Source organism: Vulpes lagopus, chromosome 5 (genome assembly GCF_018345385.1).
Source record: "Vulpes lagopus strain Blue_001 chromosome 5, ASM1834538v1, whole genome shotgun sequence".
NCBI classification, from domain to species: domain Eukaryota; kingdom Metazoa; phylum Chordata; class Mammalia; order Carnivora; family Canidae; genus Vulpes; species Vulpes lagopus.
Genome location: NC_054828.1, coordinates 18,235,516 through 18,251,658, shown reverse-complemented (window position 1 = coordinate 18,251,658; position 16,143 = coordinate 18,235,516).

Below are 16,143 nucleotides of genomic sequence, written 5' to 3'. Positions count from 1 at the left end.
TGGGGGTAAGGGGAGAAGAGAGAGGGTGAGGCAAGGGAGGAGCGAGCTGGAGGGAGGGGGACAGAAGGGGGAACTGAGATGTCAGGGGACTGGCCAGTGGGAGTGAGCCTTCTAGGCCAGAGGCAAGGGTGACCTTTGAAGAGTTGTAGGGAGTGTGGCACAATCATAGCTGTGCTTTAAACTCCCTCTCTGGGCAAAAGAGAGAGCAGATCATACAAATGTAGAGAAGCCAATAAAGAAGCTACTGAAAAGTTCCAGGAAAGATATGATGTTGTCCTTGGCTTCGAGGACATGGAGAGAAATGAGCACGCTGCCTCTTGATTAAGCCAAGCCATGGTGAAGGCCCAGGAGGAGGCTGTCCTCATGTCTCAGATGAAGATCTCTTATTTGCGGTTGTTTCTTTATGAAACTGTAAAGAAAACAGAGGAGGTAGTGTGGCTTGGGGAAGGGAGGATGCCCGGCACCCTCCCACCACGGGCTCACGTGTTAAGTCAGGGTTCTAGAAAGGAAGCCAGCAGGGTATATACAGACATATAAAGGGAGGTTCATTACAGGAATGGGCTCACACGATGACGGAGGCTGAGGAGTCCCACGATTGGCTGTCGGCAAGCTGGCGTAGCAGGAAAGCCTCTCTGGGGCATAATTCAATCTGAGTCCAAAGGCCTGGGAACTGGGAGCTCCAACGTCTGAGAGCAAGAGAGGAACGTCCAGCTCAAGAAGAAATTCACCTTTCCTTTGCCTTTTTGTTCTATTCGATGACAGCAGATTGGATGACACCCACCCATGCTGGTGAGGGTAGATATTTTTTACTCATCTACTGATTGAAATGCTAATCTCTTCCAGAAACACCCTCACAGACCCACTCAGAAATATTATTTTATTAGCTCTTTGGGCATCCCTTCACCCAGTGAGGTGACGCATGAAATGAGCCATCTGGGGGATCGTAGCCCATCAGGATCCCCTGCTTAGCAGGCCCCAGGGGACCATCGGGTTGGGGTTGCCGAAAGACCCTCTTCACATGAAGGAGGTGGATGCGTTTGCTGAAATGAGAGCCAGACTCCATCCCTCTGCTTCTCACCTGCCCTTCAGGTGGGTGATGCTCCGGCTCAGAGGCCAGTGGTGATGTGAGGCTTCATTTCCATTCCTGGCAGGACACAGGCTCCGACTGCCCAAGGCCCCTTCTGAGCAAAGGGCTACTAGAGCCTGCGCAGTGGAGGCGTTGCTGTGTGCCGTCTGCCACGCTCACACCCTGACCCCAGTCGCCTGACAGGAGCTCCCAGCAACAGCAGCAGGGGCCAGAGTCCTGCCCACAGGTGGGCCAAGCAGGGGCTCTGAGCTGATCCAACTACCCAAACAAGATGTTTCTCTCCAGAGAATTGAATGCGAGACAGAAGGACATAGTGATCGCCGGGGAAGCCAACGAGAGCTAAGGTGGAGGATGGTTCGGTGTGGACACAGGTCCTAGAATTGTGCTGCCTCCCTGACCCTGCTGACAGAGTTCCCTCTGCTGGCACACACATGGTGCTTCATGCACATTTTCTCATTTTTGTCCTCACATCAGCTTTATGAGACAGAAACTGTTACCATGACCATTTCACAGATGGGAAAATTGAGGTAGAGAGCTACTATACAGCTGTGTTGAGGCTAAAGCAAAGTGGTGCCACTGGGATTCAAATCCAGACAATCCAGCTCCAAAGACCACGTTCCAGACCCCGGGCAGGCCTGGCTGAGCGGCAGGTGACAACACCCTCACCTGACCTCCTGCATACTGTCACAACACACAGCTTACCTGGGAGGCTCTCCCATGTGTCTCTGCTCCCAGGCTGGAGGATGATGTCCCCAACAGCCACAGTGGGTACTTGGCTGTGCCTCTGTGGCCTCTGATGACTGGGCCCCAGAGGCCCAGGGTGCCAGGTGCCCCCACTTAGGGGGCGACTAGCTCTTTGAGGCAAAAATGAAAATTCCTCTCCACTGCAGTGTGCCTCTGCTCTGGCCCACAGGCTGGTGCTTGGTGGCCTGGGAGTGCAGTCCTCACAACAAGGTTAAGAGGGATCGTGCCACATGCCTTGAGTAGCTCCAGCCAGCTGCCACTCTGCTGCTGCTCAGGTCTGAGACAAGGCACCAGCATCCTGGGGAGGGCCCTGGGGAGGGGAGAGGGGCAGGCAGGGCCCTGAGGGAGGGCAGAGGGGGAGATGGGGCCCTGGGGGTGGGCAGAGGGGCAGGATGGATCCTAGGGGCAGGCAGAGGGGCAGGATGGGCCCTGGGGGCACCAGAGGGAGAGATGGAGCCCTGGGGGAGGACACAGGGGCAGTTGGGGCCCTGGCGGAGGGCAGAAGGGGAAGCAAGGATGCCTGGGTCAGGGGCCAGGGGCCAGTGTCCCATGTGCCCCCACAGGCCAGAGCTCCTGTTGGTTCCATTCCGTTTTGTGGAATTGCCCAAACATCCTAATTGATACACTGTCTGTATTCGGATGCCTGCTTCCTTTCCCTCAGATGAGGACCAGAGAGTCACACCCGCGAGAAGAATACCCTGCTCTTAGCATTGCCACCTCCTGTCAGGCTGGCACGAGGCGCAGACGCTCATCCCATCGCCACCTTGGAGACCAGACAGGGCGGGCCACAGGCCAGCAGCTGTCTGTCGAGGCGGGGCTTCCCCTCTTCTCTGTCAAAGGAGAACTCATGCTGGCTCCTTCTCCATACCACCCCATCAGATGTCCCAGGGAGGACTGGGATCCAGCTGCCCGCCCCAGGACTCTTCAGAGTTCACAGCCCTCTGAGACATGAGCCCACAGAGATATGGGCTGTCCATCTTACATCTGAGGTCACTCTAAGTGTCTGGAAAGCAGGAGCACACCCCAGTCAGCCAGCCCAGCTGAGGGGTGACATGGAATACAGGAGCAGAGGCTGGACCCTCGTCTCCCTAGGTCCTGGCTTTCCACCCAGCGGTCTTGGGACCACCAGGGCCCCAGAACCTTAGGTCGGAGGCTCCCCAAGGTGCCTGGGCCCTGGTTCCCCAGGGAAGGCCTCACTGAGGGCATAGGGCAGTCTGGATCCTCAGTGCAAAAGGCAGAAGAGGAGGGGACCTATTCCAGGCTGCACAGCCTCAGCGTGAGGCCCATTCATGGACCAGTGCCCATGGCCACTATGGCCTGACTGCTGCCAAGCCCTGCAGACGGAGAGGAAGGCTGCAGAGGATGTGGTCCTGCCTATGCCCCCCTGCCTCTGGGCATGTGAGAGCCCATGCCCACCCTGGCCCCTGGGAAGCCCCCACTCGTGTGATAATAAAGTGGGGTGACATGAGTCTCAGCATACAAACCTTTCTAGGTGCAGTTGCCCTGCCTTCTTTAGCCTGCTCTGCCTCGCTTGGCTCTGTGAGGTGCCTCCCCCTTGTTCCAGAAACTCTCTCTCCCATGACTCTGCTGAGGTCCCATGGCTCCTTCCCCATTGTGTTCCTGATGGCTCTGCACACTCTTGCTGTCTAAGGGCCTCCTGACACTATGGCGCTCACCCTTGTGCCTCAGCCTCCCCCTGTCTTGAGCCTCACTGCTGGATCTGGCTGCTGGCTGGACACATCCATGCACCATGTCGCAGGCACCCTGCACATCCCAAGGTGACCTGGCAGGGTCCAGGCACCATCCAGGGGCTGCCCTCCACACGCTCTCCCTCCTCTTCCTAAAGTCCTGCCACTAAAGTGGCACCTTCTAACCCACAACCCCCACTCCATCCATCTGCCCCCACCCTGGGGTGTCCAGGTGTGACCCTACCAGGTGGAGGCAGCACAGTGCCCCTACTCAGATGTGTGCCCCCTCACCTGGTCACTGAGGATTTGTCACGTGGCCCCTGAGCAGCCACTTTCCTGGTCTGTTGCAATCCCCCTCACTGTTCTCATCCTCTGTGGTGTGTCTCTTTATCTCCATGCTGAGTGTTTTTTGAGAATCCTTGACTACAGAGACTGTGTTGAGGTGAGGCAGGAGCAGGTGTGCTGCGCCACGCGTGTGTGCAGAGGCCAATTGAGAGAAGGTGAGGAGGCAGCCCTGTAAGAATTGGTGCGTGAGCTGGGCATCGTGGATCCTTCAAGCACTCGGTCTCCGACCTCCTCGGGTGTGCGTCTCTCTGAGGACCTCTGCCTGCTGATCCCCTGAAATCCACCCTTCTCTCACCCGAACTGACAATACCCCTGCCTCACCCCTGCCTCTTTTCCTGGCTGCGTACTTCCTGAAAGCTGAATAGCCCTCTGGGATCCACGTCGCATCCCCTAGGTCCACCACTTACTGCAGCCATTGCCATGGCAACTAGCTTTTGTGGGTGTCACCTGGCCGTGCCTCTCCTTGGCTGCACCTTCATGTCCAGAAGCTTTTCTGTCACTCCAGTGAAAGAGCCTACAGGGCACTGAGTGTACAGAAAGCTGAGGGTGGAAGGGGATGCTTGGACAGATGCCCTGTGGAACCTCCCTTTCCTAGGGGACAGTTCTAAGACACCCCCTTCTTCCTTGATTGGCTGTCTGGGTCTTCCACTCCTGTTCCCCAAAGTAACTGCCCAAAAGAAAATACCTGGCACCATGGCCCATCTTGGACAAAGCCTTCCCTCTATCCGCCCCGACAGCCCTGCCTCCTGTCCTGTGTCGCATGAAGATTAAGAGGAAGTGGACCACGTGGGAGGAGAAGAGGCAAGGCAACCATGGAGGCCATAGTCTGTGTCCCCTGCTCAAGGCCACCCAGAGCTGCAGAGGATGTGGCTAGAGGTGCGGGGAAGGGACCACCGCTAGCAGACCAAGCCCTCACTCCCAGCCTGTCCTGTGCTCACTCCCTCACCACCCTGGGGGGCAGCAGGAAGGAGGCCGGCAGCCCATCGAGGCTGGCCATCCCATCCCCATGGGGTCTGTGGCCCCTGTCAGACTTCTCAGCTCCACCTGGAGCGGGAACAAGGGAAGCGCCTTTAAGAGGTCACATCCCCACGTCCCTCAGGAAGGCAGCAAGCCCAGTTTCTGTCTCCTCCATCAAATGCTCTCCGGGCTCAGAGATTTGTTTGAAACTTCAACTGTGCACCAAGCTCCCTGGGCCAGATTCCGAGCTGACGTAACTCCCCGGGAATTCCCATGTGTTGGGCAGGCTGCCTCTAGAATCTCATTATGATTCTTGACTTGGTTCCAGATGCAGAGCCTCAGTGCAGCGCTGAGCAGGTAAATGTCGAGCATCTACCGTAGACTCAGAGGCCATGAGAACACAGACTAGGTCTACTAGGAAGAGTAGCTCCCATATCAGCTACCCGCAGCCGCCCATCCACCCCTGCCAACCCTGGTTCCAATGAGTCAAGACTTGCAAACAGCTCTGACTTAGAAGCAGGTCAACCCCGGGGAACTAATGATCATTTTCAGGGTGTTTGGTGGCATCTGGGGAGCAACCTGTGCCCGGGCCAGCCAGGCGGTTGGAGGGAAGGTGCAGGTCCTAGGAGCCGTCCTTCAGGGCACACCATTCTCCACTGGGTACAATTCCTTCAACCCATAGGCCTTGGGTGTGGAGTGTTCTTCTCTTCCAGGCCCAGAATCTGAGCTCCCAGCCTGAGTGGGCAAATGTTAGTAACCCACAGTGGGTCACAGCTGCGCTGGCGTCTCCTTCTCCACATTTTCCACTTCCTGTCACCATAAGACTGACTGGCATGTGGAAGCCCCTCACAGTTTTATTGACTGTGTGAAGTCACCGTGGGGGCCCGGAGCCCGTGGGAGGAGGCGCCAACTCCCACCCAAACCGTGCACAGCCTGAGCTGGGCTGCTCACAGACACGCTGCTGTACCTCCTGTGCTGGCCTCCTCCTCTGTAGTCCATGACATGCCCCCGCCCTTCCCCTCTGGTCCCCACACCCTCCCTCTCACATACAGCTTCTCCTGGAAACTCCAGGGTGCCGACCCAACCACTACCGGGTATTCCCCACACCCCATGCACTACCTGCTGGTAGAACATGAGTCCAGGGATGACATGCATCTTGCAAATCACCCATGGCCTCCAAGACCAAATGCCTTTGCTCCTGGGCCAGGATCTGTGCTCAGCCTTGATGTCAGGCTCAGCGTGGTGGCCTGAAGCAGGAGATGTTCTCTAAGCTCAGGAAGCAGCTTCAATGGAAACCTGGCAACACCCAGCAGCCAGTGACTGCGAGCTTGGCATGATGTGTGCCTCCACACTATACACCTCAGACAATCCAAATGTAGCTTAAAGAAGGTTTGGAGGCAGTGGCTGAGCAAAGGGAGCTGATGCAGTGGGCAGGCATGGGGACAAAGTTGGTGCCGTCTCCCTGGGCATGGAGTGGGAGCTCACCGCCTGCACTGTGTGAGCTGCCATCACCCCAGCACCAGGCACAAGTGAGATGGCCACTCCCCAGATGCAGGACCAACCAGCAGCATGGCACATCCTGATCTCATGCCCACTTCCCCACTGTGGGACTCAGGAAGGCTGAAGTCCACCAAGGGGCTCATTTGTCCCATCGGCCAGATTCCCGGTAGACGTTCATACTCAGGGCAAGGTGTGCTTTGGCCTAATCACCTGTTTTCATACTCAGTACCCTCAGCACCAAGGTGTCTAGTTGAATAGAATGATTCTGATTTAGGACTTTCCCCGGGGCCGTGAGATGTGGGGTCCTGCCCCTCCCCCTGCAGAGGAAGGCCAGTCTGAGATTGCAGACTCTGAGTCTCAGACCCTGGAGCCCCTAAGGACCCCAGCCTGCTGAGCCCACTTGCAAAGCCTCCCAGCAGCCTCATGCACATGGGCTGTCAGCCTGCATGGTCTGGCCTTACTTCAGGTCTCATTTCACGGGGGTTTCCTGGGTTAGAGAGAGTCAAGTTCAAGTGCCAAGTCCCTACTGACAATGTGATGTCAGGTCAGGGATCCTGCATCTAGAAAATGTGGATATGACAGACCTACTCTCAGGCTGAAGAAGGAAGTGGCACAATCTTTGTAAAGCATCTCCCGCGGGAGAGGCCTCCTGGGCCTTTCAGGTTCTCTCCAGCACAGGGACCATGGGACCCCCAGCCAGGACTGAACAGAAATTCAGTCCTGGAACAGAACCTGGTCAGATACAGATGATTAGGCTGACAGGCTATGGCTGCTGTGTGTGCCAAGAGAGAAGATGTCTCTGTCCTCAGGAGAGAAGATGCCTAGGGTCTGCACCTGGGTTTGGTGGCCTGCAGGCTCACAGCTCCTGCCTGGTGCCCTGGGGCCTGCCCTGAGGCCGCTCAGGCACGAGGCTTTCAGTACTCACCACACTAAGGCAGCAGACAGGAGGCAAAGCTGTCCTGGGGGTGAAAATCGTGGCTGGCCCCTGCAGGAGCCCCCAAACCTCGAAACGGGGCCAAGACTATGAGATGCAGCTAACTGCAGTGCAGAGATGGCTCTCAGCTTGCCAAGTAATTAATGCAAATTTCCTTGTCTCTTGCCTTCAGATGAAGACCTCCTTAACAACGGTTGCATTTTCCAAAATAGACAATCCAATAATTTTCCCATAATAACTTCTTTCAACGCAAAAACTACTTCACCTCATGGTCAAGATGGATCCCGGTCACTGTGGGTAGATGGACAGCATTCCTCACCCAGTGGCTGGCCTCAGCTTAATGAGTCTCGGCCTGGCCCCTGACATTCATGATTCAGGGGACAGTGGCAGCAGGCACCGCTGAGCTGACCTCCCCAGCAAAAGCCTTCCAAGAATGTCAGCCCCATCCCTGACCCCCCAGACCCAGAGCCAGCCAGAACCACTGTGATCTGCCTTGGGAAGGGTAACCTTGTGTGCAAAGAGGACGCTGGTGCCTCCTGCAGCCCTTCTGACCCATGCCCCCTTTTGTCTCTGTGCCCGCCACCCTCTCCAGCAGGGTAACACTCTGTGCCTGGAATGTAGTTCATGCTCAACCAAAGCTTGAAGGGGTTACTGATCATTAGTGGGCTGATCTGAGGGCTCACAGGAACCTCCACTGGAAGGTTTCTCCTCACAGCTTCAGCATACCTTGGCAAGGAAAGCCAGACAAGTCAATGGGAACCGGAAGCAGAAAACCTGCAGGTTTGGCATGCATGGTGGGCAGGTCCTGGCCGTTTGCTTTGCTGAAGTCCATTAGTGGATTGGAGGAGGCTGACTTTGTCAGGTGTATGGCTGTCCTCCCTCCTGGGCCCCACCTGTGGACTGTAGGGGAGCTGCCCTTGGGACCTGGCACCTCTCTGCTCACTCATTCTGCACCTTGGCCATGTGCTGGAATCACATGGAAGCTTCCCAAGGTCCCATCACTGGGTCACTGTCTGAGCTCCTGAAACTAAGGGTCTGGGGGTTGAAGGGTCCCAGCTGACCTAATGTGCAATTCAGGTTGACACCCTCTGCATGTATGCAGCAGCTCCAAGGACACAGTCACAAACGTGGGCTTGGTTGCTCCACACAAATTGTGCCATGCCTGGGGTGAACTCACGTGTGGGGCTCAGATTTTTTCAGGGTGGTAGTGTGGTTGTACCTGCACAGTCCGCAAATGCTGGCTGAGCATATGTATGTCCCCTAAGGGAAAGCAAGGGCGACTGGATCAAAGGGCGTGGCACTGAGTCTTGTGCTATGACTTCAGAGGCAAATGCTGTTAAAAATGGAGCCAGTCTGAGGTGCAAGGTCCTCCTGCCAAGTGGGCTGCTCTATTGAATTGCAAATTCACCCCGCCTGCTCCGTACCTGTCTTCTTAACCCAACGCTTTGTTTCACTCATTGGCCTCATTAGAGTCCTTAAACGAAATCCCTAAGAAATAACTTGAAGGATAGAAAAATAAATATGGGCAATCACATATGGGCAATTGTATTACTTTTCTAGTTTTGATCTATCTGGCAGGGATCTGTTTCTAACCCTTTTGCAAGGGCTGTTTACATGCAAGTCTGTTCCTCCTGTTAAACAATATGCCCCTAGAGGGAGGGGACCATTAGCTCCCCTCCCCTTGTTAGCATTACACATGATCTTAGCTGGCAGTGACTGTGCTCCAAGCATTTTATCAATGATCTCACTTAATTTTATTAGCTCCCTGCACACAAGCACTCCCATGCTGTTTTACTGATGGGAAAGTGGAGGCGCAGGGGGGCCAGGTAGCTTCTCAGAGGTCCCACAACCACCTCTGCTTCAGCTGAGCTGGGAGTCAGACCCTCCTTGCAGCCTCCAGAACCCGTGCCTTCAGACCCACAAACACGGATGCACCTGTAGTTTGTACACTCTGAGGGGAGGCATCGCTGTGATTTCTGATGGGCATTCTCATGATCAAAATTAGTAAGTGAATTGTATGTCAAGCAAATACACTAAATCAAAATCCCCATAAGCTTTGCTGAGATTTAAAAAAAAATGCATTCTCACAGAGAGTGTTCTGTGCTCCAAAGCATGTACATTACTGCACAATCCACCCAAACCTTTATTCGACCATTGACACATATGTGATTCCTACTGTTAAAAGAACAGTCCTGGCACAAGAAACTGCCCAGGTCAGGAAACGCTTCCTTGAGCTCCTCCACAGCTCAGCACCAGTTGGGGAGATCACACTGGTCTCCAGGGTTGTTTCTGACCCGCAAATGCTACATTTGCACCCCGTTTTTAAAAAAGAGCAGATATGCCTCTACCCTCCAGCTGTCCAAGATGCCAAGAGGAAAGAAGGCTAAGGTGAAGGTGGCCCCAGCCTCTGCTGTGAAGGAGAAGTAGGGGGCCAAGAAGGTCGTCAGTACCCTGTTTGAGAAAAGGCCCAAGAATTTTGGCATTGGACAGGGCATCCAGCCCCAAAGGGACCTCACCTCCTTTGTCAAGTGGCCCTGCTGCCCCTGGCTGCAGTGGCAAAGGGTTATTCTCTATGAACATTTAAAAGTGCCTCTCAAGATTAACCAGCTCACCCAGGCCTCGGACCACCAAACAGCTACCCAGCTATTTCAGCTGGCCTGTGTAGAGACCAGAGACAAAGCAAGAGAAGAAGCCGAGATAGTTGACCCAGGCTGAGAAGGCAGCTGCCGGCAAAGGGGATGTCTCCCCTCAGAGGCCACCTGTCCTTCGAGCGGGGGTTAATGCTATCCACTTTGGTGGAAAACAAGAAGGCTTGGCTGGTAGTGATTGCACAGGATGTGGATCCTATCGAGCTGGTTGTCCTCCTGCCTGCCTGTGTCACATGATGGGGGTTCCCTACCGCACTATCAAGGGGAGGGCCGGGCGGGGGCATCTGTTCCACATGAAGACCTGCACCCTGTTGCTTGCACACAGGGTCACTTGGAAGACAAGGGGCTCTGGCTAAGCTGGTGAAAGCTGTCAGGACCAATTAGAAGGACAGATGTGATGAGATCTGCCACCACTGGGGAGGCAGTGCCCTGGGTCCAAAGTTGGTGGCTCCCATTGCCAAGTTGGGACAGGCACAGGCTAAAGAAATGGCCACCAGACTGGGCTAAGTGGACACTGTTGAATTTTCTGTACATAACTAATAAAAAGTTCTTTCAGCCAGTGCAAGAAAATAGAAAAAAAAGGACAGACATGTATTAAAAATGTAATAATCAGGGACACCTGGATGGCTCAGTGGTTGAGCTCAAGTTGTGATCCTGGGGTCCTGGGATCAAGTCCCACATTGGGCTCCCTGCATGGAGCCTGCTTCTCCCTCTGCCTGTGTCTCTGCCCCTCTCTCTGTGTCTCTCATGAATAAATAAATAAAATCTTTTTAAAAATGTAATAATCACATATGCACCGGATGCCACCCAGCTAGTTATCACTTCATCAACAGATGTCCCAGAACTCTGATATGTAGAAAGCAACTGGGGGTTCTGCACATTTTTGTCAAGGGTACGAGGCTGTTGCTCTCTTAATGCTGTTGTCTGCTCAATAGCCCAGGCCAGGGCACTAGTTGTGCAACACTTTATATCCTAGTGGATGGTCAGGGTCTGAAGATGGGAGGAGGGGTGGATGTGCCTCCAAGCTCGGCAAGCCCAGGTGTGGGAAATGTGGATGCTGGGAACCCCCAGGGCAGCCTCTGGCCTCTGGCCTCCATCTTGAGGCCCCTTCCGGGAACCAGGTTCTACGGGCCCGAAGGGAAAAGGGAAGAAGTAGTCTAGCATATGAGCCGAATCCCTCCCGCTGCCTGAGTCTTTGTAGTATGGCCATACACTCGGGTGAAGATCTGGGAGATTTGGATTCCAGGACCCTGCTCTCAGGGAGAGCACTGTGGGAGGCTACCTGGAGCTGGGTCCCTGAGACACAGGGTGCCCTCTCACATCAAGTGGCCACTCTCGTCTGCGGAGTTGAGGGAAAGCTAGCAATAGCTGGGGACACAGCCGACTTGTGACCCAGGACGGAGAGGAGAGCAGGAGGGGCAGTTGACCCTCACACACACTGTTTGCCTCTCACAGAAGAGCTTCTAGTAAGCGCACACCATGTCTGTCTTCTTGCCCAAGACAGTCAAGCTCTGTACATGTACTCATTACAGTATGAAGTAGACATGAGTGAGCTGAGGAGCATCTTCTGCCTTCCGACTTCTCAGAGAGGATGACCTCTTTCTAAATGAGATGGAGAAGCACATAGGGAAGTGTGTCAGCAGGGATGCCCTCCTGCAGCTGTGGGCATGTGTGAACCTGCCGCCAGTGGGGCTCTGTGGCCTGGAGGGGCCACTGCTCCAGCCCTGCTCATATATCAGCCTCCTGGGTCAGTGGCCCTGACTTGGAACATTTGCGGGACCCAGCTGCTGCTGTCGAGGCCATTGCGGAGGCAGGAGGTGGATGACTCCTCCAGCTACTGTGGCAGGTGCCTCCTCTGTCGCTCATTCCAGGAAGAGAGAAGTGTCAGGGCACTGGAATCCTATCCCCTATGGTCTCACAGAGGTGAGGGAAGACCCCCCTGAGCTGTCTCCCTGTGGGTTCTTGCCCAGTTCTTCTGTCACCAGCAGGATCTGTCCTGGGTGAGCTGCAGGGGGAGGCAGGCCCCTGGATCCATACACCAGCTGTGTGCCCACATGGCTGGAGTCACTGGCACAGCTACAACAGGACGCCTGGACGGAGGGAGGTGAGGATCATATGGTGTGGTGTCCCTTCCGTCAGCGAGGATGGAGATGGCATAAGAGGGTGATGCAAGTGATCAGCTGGCCATGTGGGGCTCAGAGAGCAGTCTGCTGTTCTGACCTGCAGTGAAGAATGGTAGTTGGGGAGAACGTGCCCACCAGGCAGCTTAGCAGCCTGCATGCAAATCCAGCCCCCCTGCGTGCCCCTTTTGCTGTGGCAGTTCCTCAGCACAGCCCGCCTTTTCTCATCTGTAGAATGAGGAGAGGAACTGTGTGTGGCATGCCTGACACAGGGTAGATGGCACCAAATATTGCCATCCACAGAGTCTTTAGTGAACATTTATCAGAAACTGTCAGTGCCATGGTCACTAGCTGCCATCGAGGCCTTTTGGCTGAGGAGGGGCATGATCGGGCCGGAATTGACAGTCCATAACTGAGAAGGCTGCAAGGGTGCCCAGGGATGGGAAAGAGGCTCCTGCCTCCTACCACCCCAGGCTCCGCTCCTAGTCCTGTTTGCCCACCCACCCTTTCCCCCTGGGTCATCCTAGCCTGGGTCCGTGGTCCTATGATGTTTCTGCGGGTGGAGATGCATTTCTTCATCTTTCTCAGCCCCCCTCAGTGCCAGCCATGGAGTAGGATCAGTAACGCTGCACTCCCCGGGAAATGCCAGCCTGGCAGGTGGACAAAGAGGCACTGTAAGGGGGCCCGGCCCCTGGGAACAGGCAGCCTCATGGGAAGAGAACCCGTGCAGGCGAAAACAAGTTTTTCAAGAAGAGAGGCCACTGGAATCAGGGAGGAGGTGCTCTCCAGAGCTCAGAGGTGGCCTCCAGTTCCAGAGTCCCAGGACATGTCCCTGTGTTAGGTACCCACGAGAGAGGCCTGAGAAGAACCAAGAAATCAGGTGGGGACCTATTGGAAGTGGCTGATGGGGCTCCTGTCTTAGGAAGGAGGCAAAGGCTGCTTTGCTAAAAACTGGGGTGGAGCTCCTGCTACATGCTTGGCCCCTGAAGCAAGGCTGCAGAAGAGGAAGGGGTCACAAGGGCAGGCTGGCCCGGCCATTGGGACCACCCTGGGCTCACAGCCTGGCTGGAACTGCAGTGTCCTCTTCTGGTGCCAACTGTGATGCAGGGCTGAGCCGGCTGGCTGAAGAGCCTGGGAGAGGTGGAGTCAGATTCTACGGGTGAAGGGAGTGGGCCCAGCATGGGAGCCACTGCCAAGGGCAGCTGGCAGCAGCAGGGAAGACACAGAAGCCTCAAGCAAACTGAACCTAAGGAAACACTTTAAGAATAGCTTTTATTGTTTTTTTTAAGGGGGGAGAAGGGAAATAGCCAAGGAGTTATATCTAGAACATATAAAGAAATCTCAGCACTCAAGAATGAGAACCAAACAATTCAATTAGAAAAATGTTCAAAAGGCACAGAGACATTTCACCAAAAGGGATATATGAATGGCACAGAAGTGCATGAAAAGGTGCTCCGTGTGTATCATTAGCCATGTGGGGAACGCAAATGAAGACCACCAGACACCACCACATACCCAGTAAACACCTGGCTAAGATAAAAGCTGGTAACGACAGCAAATGCTGGTGAGGAGGTGGAGAAACTGAGTCTCTCATGCGTTGCTATCAGAAATAGAAAATGGTAGGATCACTCTGATAAACACTTGGCAGTCTCTTAGAAACTTAAACATGCACTGCCATATGACCAGACATTGCACACCCTTGCACATTTATCTGGAAAAATGCGAACTATTTCACACATACAAAAACCTGTACATTAGTGTTCATAGAGGCTTTGTTCATAATAACCTCAAACTGCCAAAGACTCAAACGTCCTTCCGTGGATAGGTGGTTAAATAGGCTGTGGCATATCCATCCTACGAAATATTGGTCATCAGTGAAAAGCAAACAGGCAACAACCTGATTAGATCTCCAGGGTTGATTATGCCGATTGGAAAAAAAAAAAAAAGGCAAATTCGACAGGTCACATACCATATGACTCCATTTACATAACAGTTTTGAAACCATAAAATTATAGAGTTGGAGAACAGATTGGTGGTGACAAGGGGGTGGGCGGTAGAGGAGGGAGGTGGGAGTGGCTACAAATGGTAGGGGGAGCCCTTGTGGGGATGGGTTGTTCTGTGTCTTGGTGGTGGTCACATGAGTCTATACATGTGTAAAGTTGCACAGAACTACTGACGCGTGCACATGTATACTTGCACACTCACACAAGCGCCAGTAAAACAGGTGAAGTCTGAATGGGGTTATACCAGAATCGGGGCCCAGGCTGTGACGGTACTATCATTTTGCAAGATGCCAGCCCTCAGGGAAGTTTGGTGAGGGGTATGTGGAATCTGTCTATATCACTTCTTAAAACTGTATGTGAATCCACAATTATCTCAAAATAAAAAAAGAATTTTAAAGGGAGGGATGAACTGAGAATTTTAAAGGGAGTTGGAACTGAGTTTAGAGCCAAAGGGTGAAGGAAGTGGGTGGGGGACAGGAGCCCTGCTGAAGAATTGCCAGACTGAAGCCAGGTGGGTGTTCTCAACACGTGCACCCCAGCTTCACACTGTCCTCTCCATTAAGGAGACTAAACGTCAGAGGGGTAGGGGATGGAGGGAGGGAGGTGCCACCCAAGGGGTGGGCGGGGTGGTGCTGTGCTGGCAGACTTGCCCACTGTCCTAGAGTCTGCTCTGCTGGCTCGGGCTCCCCAGTGCGGCTGAGAACGTGCTTGGGAAAGGACAGGACTACTAAGCTTCTTCGGCAGCGCCAGCCCGCCAGGGGATGGCTGTGGGGCTCAGGGTGCTCCCTATGCTTACGGGTGTCTGAGCAGAGCTAAGGGAGGCTTGGCGCTGGAATCGGTGGCAATGGTCGTGCTGAGTCAGCATTCAGGGCGTGCTTACTGCTTGACACTTTAGCTCTGACTTAAGCCTACTCTGTTTTACTCTCTATTTGTTCCCACCCCTTTATTTCAGTGCTGATATTTTTGACACTAGAAAAAAATAGCTGGCTGGAAGGGTCATCTGCACCAGCTTCTAACAGAAGAAAGGATCACATCCACAGGGACAGGTGGTTCCCTTTAGCAGACCAAGCTGCAGCTTTGCTCTTTGGGGGCCCCTGCTGTTAGCACTTTTAATACAGATTAAATCAGCTCATTACCTAAGTACTGTTACAGTAGGTGTTAATTGAAGGTGACTTTCCTGCGGGGAGAGGGCAGGCAGTATTGGCAACTGCTGCTCCGTGTGCGTGTGCGTGGGTGAGGCAGGCTCAGAGGCACAGGTCCAGCACAGCCCTGACTTGGCCCTGGGCCCCGGGGCAGCCGTCAACGCTAGGATGGCAGCATTTTACTTGCAATGCTCAACATTTTAATGGAATTTTTCTTCAAAATTTAATTTTAAACAAGATACTGTTATATGAGTGTAGGATTAATATGAATTGAATCTCCTAACTAGCTGAGATCAGTAAAAGTCAGCCGACTAAGTTTTGAGGGGGCATCTTTGTTTGTGGGGCTGTCTACTGTGGTCCCCGGGCCCAGCCACATATGAGTATCCCTGGGAGAAAGTACCAGTGTCCAGTCCCACCCCAGCAATTATGGTGCCCCAGCCCCGGGGTCAGTCCTGGCGTCAGCGTCTCCTACAAGCTTCCCAGGGATGTTAATATGCTGCCAAGGCTGAGAACCTTTGCTCAGTGCCTTCATTTCAGCGCACAGTTTGGCCCTCGATGCTGCCTGCCTCAGGGCTGCTACCATGGAGCCGTCAGGCTCAGGAGAATGACGGAGAGGAGGGTGTTCGAGTAGATGTGCATTTAGTCAGAGCTGCAGAAATTCCAGTTCCATTTATGCGTTGTAAGATAAGTGCTAAAAGGAACAAATATGCACTGATATGTAAATGAGCTGTCACTAAATTCCCTCTTGTAATGGATCTACACCCCTCAGACATTTGCTTCCTTAACACCCTCCCCTGGACAAGGTTGCCCTGGCTCATTTTCATGATTGCCAGTTCCCTCTCCTCCAGCCTCTATTTTTTTTTTTTTTCACAAAGTTTTGTTGAGTACCTTTTCTGGGCACAGCTCTGGGGACACATAATATGTAAAATGCCATCTGCCCTGTAATGCACTTGGACCAAGGGCTCTCTTGGGCCC